The sequence below is a fragment of the Ochotona princeps genome, chromosome X (assembly GCF_030435755.1).
Source record: "Ochotona princeps isolate mOchPri1 chromosome X, mOchPri1.hap1, whole genome shotgun sequence".
Classification (NCBI taxonomy): domain Eukaryota; kingdom Metazoa; phylum Chordata; class Mammalia; order Lagomorpha; family Ochotonidae; genus Ochotona; species Ochotona princeps.
The window spans coordinates 51,841,109-51,854,525 of NC_080865.1; positions in this window are offsets into that span (position 1 = coordinate 51,841,109).

A 13,417-nucleotide genomic window follows, 5' to 3' on the forward strand; every position below is an offset into this window, starting at 1 on the left:
TTCATTCAGGACTGTTTCTCTTGCAGCTGGTTGTCTCAGTGGCTGGCTTGTAGTTGGCAGGCATGCGGCTAGTGGCCAGCTTTCAGTATTTCTGTAGCCCATGTGGCGTTGGACCCACAGGCTAGTATTTAGTTGCCTCGTCTCTTGGAGGTTTGATTCTGGTTGTCTTGGGTTTCCTGGTTTCAGGCTTAATTGATTCTTATCATCCCGGCTTGTACCTTGTTTGTTCATGTTGAATCAGTGTTATTGGTCGGTATGCAGATGGGCCTGGTTGACTGAGGATGGCTTGGCCAAGGACTGGTTGATTTATGGGACCGATTGGTCAAAAACTGGTTGGCCGATTTTTGCAGAAGACCGGCAGGTTGATGATTGTCTTGATGTAATAGGAACTCTTAGCTTCAGTACTGTGGTGGAAGGCTTCCGGCTGTTTCCAGGTTTTCTAAACTTAAATCATACTTCGAGTTACTTCTCTATCAAGATGGGAATCAGATAAAGAGAGGAAGGTTACTGACACCTCCAATGTGTCAGCGTGACATTCTGGTGGTCACAGATGCTTGACCGGGTGCTTATCACCCAGCCTTCCCTACCAACAGGCCGGAAGTAGAGGCAGGAGTAAAATGAAACTGGGGCAGTGTAACCCAGCTTTCAGCAGCAGCCCAGTCACTGCGTCATTAGTGACATCACAATGGTGGTGTCTAAGTTTCATAGCCCTCCCCCGTGTGGTGAGAGAGGGGAAAGACAGGTCTCCCTGGACTGCATTCTGATGTTTTTTTTTTTTTTTTTTAAACCGCAATCAGTCTACAACAGCATTAGTACCAGTTACATAATACACAGTTTGAAGAAAATGAGCCAGCAGATACAATGATGGAAGAAGGAATTTCGTGGGGGGAAGGGTAAAGGGATGGTATATACCTGATCTGGTATATGTTGGCTATCATGAGTCCGTCAGTTTTGAGTTATTTAAGGATTGGGGAATGGGGGAAAGGAGGAGCATGAGGGTAAGTGTCTGAATTGGTTAATTAAAAACAGCAGGTGCATTTAAGAGGCGTGCCAAGAATATGTTCTGACTTCACCTTAGCTCTTAGGAGGGATACAAAGGGAGTCAAGCAAGCCCTTCCAGCATTAAGGGGAAAAAACAGCAACAAAGCAAAACAAAAATAAAACACACACACACACAAAAAATCCATCTATCATCACAACAAGGCTGAAAATTGATTTTTGTAAATCAAGCAACAAAGTTATTTCACCAAAGACTTGGTTGAGACTGTACTAAGCCTTATGATAACAGGTTATATACTTTTAAAATTTTTATTATTTATATATATATATATTATTTTGGTTTTTAGGATTATGTGGTACAATTTCGTATAGACTGGGATTTCCCCCCAATCTCCCACCCCCCGTCAGATTTTTCCCATTTTGTTACAATAATGCAGTCCTTCATAAGGAATCGTAATTCTATCAGTCTCTTAAGCGTACCCCGACATTGTTGGTACAGACAATGTCAGACAGTCCAGCATCCCATTGTCTACACATGTCCAACAGTTTCACTGGGATTCCATCTTTCGTCTGGAAGCAGGGATGCATGTTCCATTATATCCCCACGTCTGTATCTGATAGACCCCAGTACTCCATCACTATACATTATCGTAAGTGATAAGCCATGAAACAAGGTCAACAACCGGTATGAGTTAGAACAGCCACAACAACAACAGCAAATTACATGAAAAAACGCACCACTGAGGAACCAACACATGGGTGACAAAAAGGAAACACGAAAGTCTCTTGGGAAAAATGATGCCACCGTGTAATCCATGAGTCAGTGCTGAATTCGACAAGAAAAAAGAAATTATTTGGAATAAATAAAAAACATCAAAACACATGGGATGTGCAAAAAAATATGGATTAGATTATTGAAGTTACACTTTCTTTTTTTTACATTTTTTTGCAATTTTTAATAATGTATATATATTTTATTAATTACATTGCTTTATGTGACACAATTTCATAGGCTCTGGGATTTCCCCCACCCCTCCCCGTACCCTCCCCCCATGGTGGATTCCTCCATCTTGCTGCATTACCACAGTTCAAAATCAGTTGATATTCTTTCATTGCAATAGTATACCAAGCATAGAGTCCAACATCTTACTGTCCAGGTAAATTCAACGGTTTCTTGGGGAGATCATCTTTGGTCTGAAGGTAGAGCTGGCAGAATATCATCCCGATCAATTTAAAGCCACAAGATAACATCAATGACAATTTCCAACATTATGGAATTAATTGACATGGTATTGAGTAACGACGTGGAAGTCACACTTTCCATGCTGGTTTCGTTATATAAGACAGACATTTTCTATCTTTTCAACAAATGGGAACTTAGCAATATTAACTAATTTTTCCAAGTCTAATGAACGACGGAATGAAGACAAGTTTCTTTTTTTTTTTAAGATTTATTTTTTTATTACTAAGTCAGATATACAGAAAGGAGGAGAGATAGAGAGAGGAAGATCTTCCGTCCGATGTTTCACTCCCCAAGTGACCGCAACGGCCGGTGCTGCGCCCATCCGAAGCCGGGAACCAGGAACCTCTTCCAGGTCTCCCACATGAGTGCAGGGTTCCAAAGCATTGGGCCGTCCTCGACTGCTTTCCCAGGCCACAAGCAGGGAGCTGGATGGGAGGTGGAGCTGCCGGGATTAGAACCGGCGCCCATATGGGATCCCGGTGTGTTCAAAGTTAGGATTTTAGCTGCTAAGCCATCGCGCCGGGGCCTGAAGACAAATTTCCAAGCCCATTTCGTGAATGAAAGGGTTCAAATAAAACTATAGAGCCCAATCATCATGACACTGATGCCAAATATTAAGGGGGCCTAGGGAGCCTATTGTCTTAGTTGGATAGGCAACTCAGGTCACATCACAAAACTCTACCAAGCCAACCTGAACACTGGAACAGAGTGTGGGTTGAGCCAGGTCCAGTCGCGACAAAAGCAGTTCGCAATGCAGAATGCCAAGGTGAGGTTGCCTGTGCCAGACGTGACTGCAGCACCCAACCAGCACATGTGAGAGCCAGGAAGGGAGGGAGCAGAACTGGCAGGGGAATTAGGGGTGGTCCCCTTGCTGGACAGTTACTCCCACTGAAGAACGTGAGCAGGGATGGAGGCGAACCAGACTAGGCAGGGCTACTGCACCTGTGCGCCTCATGTGGACCAGATCAGGAAAGAACCAGGCTGGGCTGATTGTTCCTACTGGTGCAATCTACAATAAGAGTGGGTGAGGGTTGTTGGGGCTTGGCCGCAGCATCAGCTGGCAGAAGCTGGCACTGGGGTCTAATTCTGTCAAGTTAAACCACAGAACCACCTGGAGAGTGCATAATCCGGGAGGGGGAGTGGCCTGGGAGGGAAACAGTGAGCTCCTCTTCTTGGGTTACCACTGCCATGGGAAGGCACGAAAGCTAGGGCAGGGATTGGGGTGGCTACACAGAGAGCCACCCAACAACATCCGTGAGGGCTGGGTAGTTGAGCTGGTTAGATGGGACATGGTTCTCATGCCCATTGACATGTATGAGAGCAGAAGGGGATGTGGGATAGACTGGACACACATATTGGCAAACCAGGGCAGGGGGCGGGTCTGGTGGGGTTATTGTGGGTCGCTCCAACTGGACAGCCCCCACTGGCTTGGGCGAGGGCCGAGTATGTGCTTGGTAGAGCCAGTCTGGACTGCGGATACCCATTGGTTCCAGTGGAAGGTGGGGCTGAAGACAGAACCAGCCCCGCCAGCTGATCCGGGCGATGGGCTGTGACGGGCCCGGTTCTTGCTGGTACATACAGGAGTTTGGTCTGGGAACATCTCGGAGAAAGGCTCTATGGGGATTTCCCCAGTCGAGCTTTCAGACTCAGAACGCTAACCATCAGTTGACGGAGGACAGAGCAGGTCGATCAACTACCTCAGCTGTGTGTTGGCAATGTAAGTGCTGGGCAAATGGAGACTCTGTGATGGACTATGTCAATCAGTGGATTCTCCAGAGATCGCATTGTGCTTGGAGTGGTGAGAATGGCAGCAATCCAGATCCTTTGAAATGTCAAAAACACTCTACCAGCTCTACCTTCAGACCAGAGATGGTCTCCCCAAGGAACTGATGAACTTATCTGGACAATAAGATGCTGGACTTTATGCCTGGTAGATGCTTCCAATGAAAGAATCTCCACTGAATTTGAACTGTGGTAACCCAACAGGGTGGAGGAGTCCACCATGGGGAGGGACTGGGGGTTTGGGAAGGGGGGGGAATCCCACTGCCTATTAAACGGTGTCACATAATGCAATGTAACCAATTAAAAAAAAAAAACTCTACCAAGCCTAATAATAATTATAGGGAGATTCATTGTTTTATTTTTTCTCTTTTATTATTTTTTAATTTATTCATTAATTACATTGTATTATGTGACACAGTTTCATAGGTACTGGGATTCGATCCACCTTCTAATAAAAATAAGAGCTAAATTTTATTTTAATAATTTATGCTTCCTATCATGTTGAACATTGTTCTAAGGAGCAGTATATCAACTCATTGAATTCTTGGAGTAGTATATTTCACAGGTGAAGAAACTGACATTCGGATAGGTTAAGTAACTGGACATAGGTCACACTGCTGAATTTTCAAATAAAATAAAGAAAACTCAGTTATTTGCTCTTTTTTTTGAAACATCAGGAAAGAGATGAAATAATTTCATTTGATTTACAAAAATTATAAAATCTTCATTTTTTTCCAAATATTTTATTGATTTTTTTATTGAAAAATCAGATACACAGAGAGGAGGAGACACAGAGAAGATCTTCCGTCCAATGATTCACTCCCCAAATGACCACAACGGCCAGAGCTGTGCTGATCCGAGGCCAAGAGCCCAGAGCCTCTTCTAGGTCTCCCACTTAGGTACAGGTCCCAAAGCTTTCGGCTGTCCTCAACTGCTTTCCCAGGCCACAAGCAGGGTGCTGGATAGGAAGCAGGGCTGCTGAGATTAGAACCGGTGACCACGTAGGATCCTGGCATGTTCGAGGTTAGGACTTTAGCCACAAGGCTAGGGTGCCGGAACCAAAATTTTCATCTTTATTGTGGTGGTATTTGTTTTGGTTTGATTCGGTTTTTTACTTTAATACTGGAAGGGTTGATATGTTAAGCAAGGGATAAAATTGGAAAATTCAGTTTGGCCATCTACAACTGGCTAATGAGTTTCTTTTATTTTTGATTCATGAAAATTTACATCAGTTGAAGACTGCTTTGTTTCATGTTTTATTTTAACGAATATTGGATTTGAACATTTGCAGTTGTTATTCTAAGGGAACACACACAAAAATATATATTCTTGCTCACAGTTTTTTATTAGCACATGTAGGAGGCTGTAGCCACTCAAAAATCTACTGTACAAATACCATTAGGTAAAATCGTTTTTAAAAGAAACCACGCTGGGGCCCGGCGGCGTGGCCTAGCAGCTAAGGTCCTCGCCTTGAAAGCCCCAGGATCCCATATGGGCTCCGGTTCTAATCCTGGCAGCTCCACCTCCCATCCAGCTCCCTGTTTGTGGCCTGGGAAGGCAGTTGAGGACGGCCCAAGGCTTTGGGACCCTGCACCCATGTGGGAGACCTGGAAGAGGTTCCTGGTTCCTGGCATCAGATTGGCGCGCACCGGCCGTTGCGGCTCACTTGGGGAGTGAAACATCGGATGGACGATCTTCCTCTCTGCCTCTCCTCCTCTCTGTATATCCGGCTTTCCGATAATAATAAATCTTAAAAAAAAAAAAAAAAGAAAGAAACCACACTGTATTCAACCTTTGCCACAAGGTGACAGTGTTGTCCAGTTTAGGGATCGAAAAGTCTGACACAGTTTCGATTTCATAAGTGTACATCTTTTTTAATATTTGACATTTTCTTCCTTTACATATTTTCTCAAAACATTTATGAAATCTAATTTTGTCTTAACAACCCATTTTATTAAAACTCTTGTGAGTTTTGTCAACCAGTATCTGTCCAACTGTATTTCTAAATATTCAAAAAATATGTATTTTGTCCATTCTAGACAACTCTTTTGAATCAATATACCAAATACATCCACCACCATAGTTCTGTAGATATGAATTTGATTATATGTTTATGTATCTAAAATGTAGTAACTACGATAAGATACCTTTTCGAAAATGTTCGATAAAAATCCAGTACAGTATTATGAATTCCAGTTCCAGCTTGGATTTCATCTTAAATGAATGCTTCTAAGTAGGAATGGCATTTGTATGATTTTCATATATAAAGAGGAGAGCTTGAATTTCTGGGAAATCTCACTACAGCTCAGAGCAAATGTATTTTTTTTTTATTAATTATTTTGCATTATGTGACAGTTTCATAGGTTCTGGGAATCCCCCCACCCGTTCCCACGCCCCTCCCCCCTGGTGGATTCCTCCACCTTAATGCAGTATTACAGTTCAAATTCAATCAAGATTCTTTCCTTGCAAACATATACCAAGCATAGAGTCCAGCTACTTATTGTCCAGATGGGTTGAACAGTTTCTTGGGGAGACCATTTCTGGTCTGAAGTTAGAGCTGGTAGAATATCATGCCAGTCAATTAAGAGTCCCAATACAACATCAACAGCAATTTGCAATATTATGGAATTGACATGGTTTTGAGTAAACAGTATGTTAAAAAAAAAAAAAAGAAGCAAGTTCTTAACCACAACCTATGATTAGCTCATTGACATTTCAATTTTAGTTTATATACAGGACCGGCTGCTATATACCTTAAAATGGCTATAAGGTACCATTCAGCTGTCTCGTGTCTATTTCATTTTAGTATTTAGCCATTTGTTGTGTTGAAGTATAATTTTGCTGATCTTGGCAGATTTTAGGGTAATCTAGACTGGCTTGTAAATCTAAGAAGACATTTGTGGACAATTAAGGTGCAGAACATTTTTTTTTTGGGGGGGGGTGTGCAGGAAAATCCTCAACACCATGGTGAGGAGTAACTAATCTTTGTGTCCCACCCAGCGAGGCATGAGCCAATCCACGCCAAGAGCAAATGTATTTTACTATTTTCCCTTCCACTTTAAATTGATAGGGTCTGTTTGTTTGTAAAAAAAAAAAAAAAAAAAAGGCCTAAAAACCTGTGAAATACAAAGAGGAAGCAAAGAGGAAAGGGAGGGAGGGAAGGAGGAAGCAGTGTCAGAGGGGAAGGAGTCTGAAGGCGGAGGCCCAGACTGGACAATGTGGACAACCTGGCTGATTCTTTCAATCAAAACTTAAAGTTCATTGGAGACATGCATCCATAAACGGCATTTACTTTGAAAACTAATATTTGATATATTTTATTTTATGACATAATACATGCTGAGTGTGGAAAATATCTGGGACAGGCAGCCACAAAATCTTCCCTTTATCTTAGCTCCAATGGGAAAGTGGCACATCCCCAAATCTCAATTTTCTTTTTTTCCAGATATTATATATTAGCAACACATGTCCAGTAAAGGAAATATCCATGGCCCTGTGTATTCCGCCACCTTGCTTAGTGAAGGCTGCAGATCAGGCACAGATTTTGTTTGGAAAAATTCCCCATCGGTAGCCTTCCATGAAACACAAGGATGTGCAGTACAGGCTAAGGTGGCGACAGAGAATAAATTTGCTTCACATATAAAAAGCAAAACTTGGATTTTGTTTCAGTGAACAGTCTAGAACAAGAGGCCAAGGACGCCTCGAACCAAGAAAGGAGGTTAAATCGAAAGGAAGAGTTCATGATTTGAGCAGCAGAACCTGACCAAAACCAAAGTGATATGCTGAGGTTTAGGGTACAAAACAGGCAGTGAATGGTTCTCTTGAAGATGTCAGTATTCGGTCTCAAATTGTTTCCTGTTTGGTGCTGTGTGGAAATATGCCCCCCTTCTTCCCAGCACAAGGCTCTCCAAGGTGCTTGCCCCATACTAGCCTTGTGTCTGTGGCTTTTGGGGGGTCTGAAAGTAGAGGGATTTGGGGCAGGTATGCTAAGAGAGGACGGGAGCTGCAAGAGACTGGGAGGACTAATTACATCTTGAGCTGCTTCAACAGAAGAATAAGGCTACTCTGGAGGGCTGCGTAAAGAGACTGGATTCTGCCGTTACCTGCAACGGGAACTCAAGACATTTCACTATTGCAGGAGTAAAGTGGCTCATGAAGATTGGAAGGATTTGTTTCTCAAGAAATGCATGAACTGGAACTGTGAAATTGCTTAGAATCTTATCTGGGGATATGCCGGAGTCCAGCTCCAGCCGAGAGTTCGGAGCTCGGGAAGGGTGCGTGGAGTCGGCGATAAAGAAAGACACAGACACTGACACTTGGTGCGTTCTCACAACAGCCCAAGAAAAAGCTGTCCTTTTTATTTACTCAGACACCTCACAAGCTTCTGCACAAGCAACTAATTGTTCTATTTTTTACTTCATGACTAAGGGGGCATGTACAGACATTCGGTCATTCTGTCTGCACTTCAGGGCTAAGCAGGTGTCCCCAGAGATAATTCTTTAAAACACTGTATTCATATTCTTCAGAGCAAGCCATTATTCATTCTTTAACAGTAGCCATGGAGCGGCAGCCAGGACTCCAAGGCCAAGGCACATGCGATTACCTGCTAATCAGTAGTACATTCCTACCACATTTCTATTTCTACATCTTGCCCATTATTTAATGGGAAAATAGTTTACAAGGGAAAAAATATAATTCTAAAAACAAAAATTACAAATATTAAATCCCTCTACAACTATAGACCCTGCAACCCCATAAATAAAACAATAATCAAAAACATTTTTCTTTAATAAAAGCATCCTTAATTCTTCTAGCTAAAAATTATAAAAGTGGCTAAAACAGCTACATTTTCTATGCTCCAAAAAATTGCAAAAACAGGCTAGCCTATAAGATAACAGTAACTATATTTATTGCCACAGCAATTTCAGCTCTCACTCCCATCACTCGCATTAATATTTAGGATATTTTCAAGCCCCTCCCAGAAGGAGTGCTGCATGTCTGGACCAAATTCTGAGGCAATGGTTAAGTGCCCAATAAGGTGTCCAGAAATGGCATGGGCTTAATTGTACTCCCGTGTGTAAATTGTCAAAGGCCCACTCACCAAGACATTATCAGTGACATTAACTCTCAAGCTCACGTTGGTGGCAAAAGCCATCCCACAGGGGCAAACGATGCCTCAATAGATCACAGAATTCTTAGTGGGGTGCTTGAGTTTCCATGCAAAAAGGTGGTGAGACTGCTTCAAGGTGGTCAGAGAGAAATCCGCCGGGCCCTGCCAAACAGCTGGAAGCTCCCCCGGGCCCTGCCAAGCAGGGGAGCTGTTCTCTTCACACCTTTGTGCCATCCACACCTACTGCACGGACCCTGGCAGGGATACATGGTATTTGACTATCTTTCCCTTCATTTTTCATGATCTAGATAAGTAGGTAGGTAGGTAAGTGGGTAGCTAGGTAACCTAGCTAGATAAATTTTCAATAAATTGGGCCCAGCACGATAGCCTAGCAGCTAAAGTCCTCGCCTTGCATGTGCCAGGGTCCAATATAGCCGCTGGTTCTAATTCCAGCTGCTCTGTCTGCTTCCCATCCAGGTCCCTCCTTGTAGCCTGGGGAAGCAGTTGAGGACAGCCCTAAAGCCTTGGGACCCTGCACGCAGGTGGGAGACCTGGAAGAAGCTCCTGGCTCCTGGCTTCGGATTGGCTCAGCTTCAGCCTTTGCAGCTGCTTGGGTAGTGAATCATCAGACAGAAGATCTCCTCGTCTCTGTATATGTGACTTTGCAATAAAAAAGAAAATACTAAAAATTTTTCAATAACTTTGACAACATAGTTTTTCATTAATGACATCTTCTTTTAAATATCAATTTTATTTATTTGACAGGTAGAGTGAAATAGAGGGAGAGACAGACAGAGATCTGTCCATCTGCTGGAAAGATCACTCCCCAAATGGCTGCAAAAGCTGGTGCTAGGCCAGGCCAATGCCGGGAGCCTGACACTCCATCCAATTCTTCCATGTGTTTGCTGGAACTCCAGCACTTGGGCCGTCTTCCACTGCTTTTCCAGGTGTGTTAGTGGGAAGCTGGATGAGAAGTGCAGCAGCCAGGACTAGAACCTGTGCTTCTATTCAAAACACTGGTGTCACAGGTGGCGCCTTAACTTGCTGCATCGCAACAGCCCTAATGTATTATGTTCCTGAAAATCATTAAGTAGATTTTAACTGTTCTCATCTGGGGAAAAAAAATGATAGATATAAATATGGGAGGTAGTGCGTAAGTTAATTTGCTTAATTTGCCGATGTCATAGTATGTATATATTTCAAAACAGCATGCTATGTTTGGTAAATATATACAAGTTCTGTCACTAAATTATCAATATGTTTAAAAAGCAATGTACAGGGCCCGGCGGCGTGGCCTAGCGGCTAAAGTCCTCACCTTGAAAGCCGCGGGATCCCATATGGGTGCAGGTTCTAATCCCGGCAGCTCCACTTCCCATCCAGCTCCCTGCCTGTGGCCTGGGAAAGCAGTCAAGGACGGCCCAAAGCCTTGGGACACTGCACCCGCGTGGGAGACCCAGAAGAGGTTCCTGGTTCCCGGCTTCGGATGGGCGCGCACCGGCCCGTTGCGGCTCACTTGGGGAGTGAAACATCGGATGGAGGATCTTCCTCTCTGTCTCTCCTCCTCTCTGTGTATCCGGCTTTCCAATAACAATAATAAAATCTTTTAAAAAAAAGCAATGTACATATTTAGCAAAACAGCATGTCTGTACACATAATACATACAATTAGTCATCATCTTAAAAGTTTTAGATATAACATTATTTACCATACACAGCACATGTGTTTTAAACCTCAGTACCTGCCAAATAGCTTAGGCCCTGCTGAGCACTGATCAAGCGCCAGGGATTATGACAAATATTTCCTGTACAAAATCTCTGTTCATGCTCATAGTGAGATAAATGTGAAGATCTGGCTTTCACAGTCAAGGACACTGAGGCTCGGCGAAGAGAAGCTGCAGGAAAGCACACAGCCAGAAAGCCACAGAGCTGGCGCAGGTGGCGAGGCTGGCGCGGCTGGTGAGGCTGGCGAGGCTGGCGCGGCTGCAGAGGTCACTGCCCTGAGGCAGGTGCTCAGGCCCTTCGCTGCTGAAGCATGTGATTTCGTGTGGAAAACCAATCGCATATTTGACATGTTGAAGCACATCTTTAATTCTTTCCAATTTTGTGGTCACAAGCAGTAGTCTGGTGAACACATTTATGCAATAGACTTCAAAATACATATCTCTTTAAGCATTTCCTACTGATCTTGGAGACTGAAGAAAAAAATTGTTTTTTAAACCTAACCAAAGGCTGTCTCGAGAGTGCTAGCATAAGGATTAAGTGTCATGGCCCGGTGGTGAAGATCCCCGCATCCCAGGTCAGGGGGTTGCTTTGAGGCCTGGCTGCCTTGCTTCTAGCCTCCCTTTGGCTAGTACATCCTGGGAGGTGGCAGAAGATGGCAGAAGATGGTTTAAATACTTGAGCCCATGCTACACATGTGCTTGAGTTAAGTTTTGGGTTCCTGGCTTTGGGCTAACCCTGTCCAATTGTGAGCATTTGTGGAATGAACCAGCAGACAGAAACTCCCTCTCTTTCTTCTCAACATTTCAAATCGATGAAAATCAATACATGAACATTTTTGGAAACACGATTAAATGCGTTGTGTTTGATATTTAATTTAGGACGCTTAGCTAAAGCATCTTAGTCAGTCTCTAAGTTTAGGCATGTACCCAGGGAATGTCAAGCACAACATTCTTTTCATGTTAAAATTAATCTTTCTATCTATCTATCTATCTATCTATCTATCTATCTATCTATCTATCGTTTTACTCTAAGTCCTCAAATAATTTCCAGAAGATTCAGAAGAAAATGGTACATTACAGCTATCTTTAAAAGGAGCCTTAGACACTTTTATTAGCAATTCATATTTAACATTTCTAGTTTTTCTCTATTTTGTTCTAGTGAAAATAACTGTATGTCTTATTTTTAATGAGAAACACTACATCTAGTACATGCAGAAGTAATAGGAAAAATGCAACTGCTGAAAAAGGATAAATCCGAAGATATTTAAGAAATAACTTGTCCTCCTATGATTCTTAGTATTACAAAAGGGAAATACTTTAAATCCTGCTCTTCCTCTTTCAAATAGTCTTCCTTTGAAGCTACCCAGTAACCAAAGTAAATCTTACTATACTCTTGCTTTTCTACTATCTCCAAATAACCCTGTCCTTGTACTGCTCAGGGACATGCCCTTTCTGAAACGTGGCTGAGATGGGGCAGGGGACAGACTGTGCAGCTGTGGCTTTACAGATCCATATTCTCTTTCCCTTTTTGTGCCCACTCATCTCACCTCTTACCGTTTGTTTGCTGTGTCCTTAGTTTTAAAGGAGTCCCATCTCCAGTGAGTAACAATGCCAGCCTTTCTCTCCCTCCAATCAAAAAAACCGTCTTCTAGGAGAAAGGGAGAAGTGACGATAACAGTTCTATAGAGGAACAAAATTTGGGGCTGAATGAAGATGGCAAGCTAAATAAGACTGATGAAATCGAGGATACAGTTCACTTTGGGATTATAAAGAAACACACAGTAGAGGAGGAAGTAAAGTTAGAGGAAGTGCCTTTCCAGAAATTGAATTGATATCAACAGCATTTGTTGAGACAATTCTGCTTCACCTGAACTTTAGCACTGGAAAACCAATCAAAGCAATAAGCTATCTTTTGTGATGTCTTGGACTAATATAGAAAAGGCTATTATCATGACGATTATGCCTAGTTAATAAGTACTCGCCAGATGCTAGTCATTTTGCAACACAGTCTAAGGAATGTGCTTTTCCTCCTGCAGCCTGGATGTCACTATTTGGTCTGTCATAGCAAAGAGGAAGCAAAGGTGGGTCCTGCTTTAATTGTCCCCAGGGCCCTGGGATCATTAGTGTTCTGGTGACTCTCTCAACATTGTAATGGCCTTCAGTTGGCTGGAATCGTGGAGGTTAATCTATGAATTTAAGATGGAAGAGATACTAGACGAACATTCAATTGGACATAAAACCAAAACTAGAAGATAATAAACATATCAAAACCCTAGTTTAAAAAAATCAGTTACGGGCAGGGCCAGTGTGATGGCTCAACCAATTAATCCTCCACCTCCAAGTGCAGGCATCCCATATGGCCACCAGTTTGTATCCTGGCTGCTCCATTTCCCATCCAGCTCCCTGCTTGTGGCCTGGGAAGGCAGTGGATGTTGGCCCAAAGCCTTGGGACCCTGCACCCACATGGGAGACCCGGAAGAAGTTCCTGGCTCCTGGCTTTATATCAGCTCAGTTCAAGCCATTGTGGTCATTTGGGGAGTGAGCAAGTGGACAGAAGATCTTC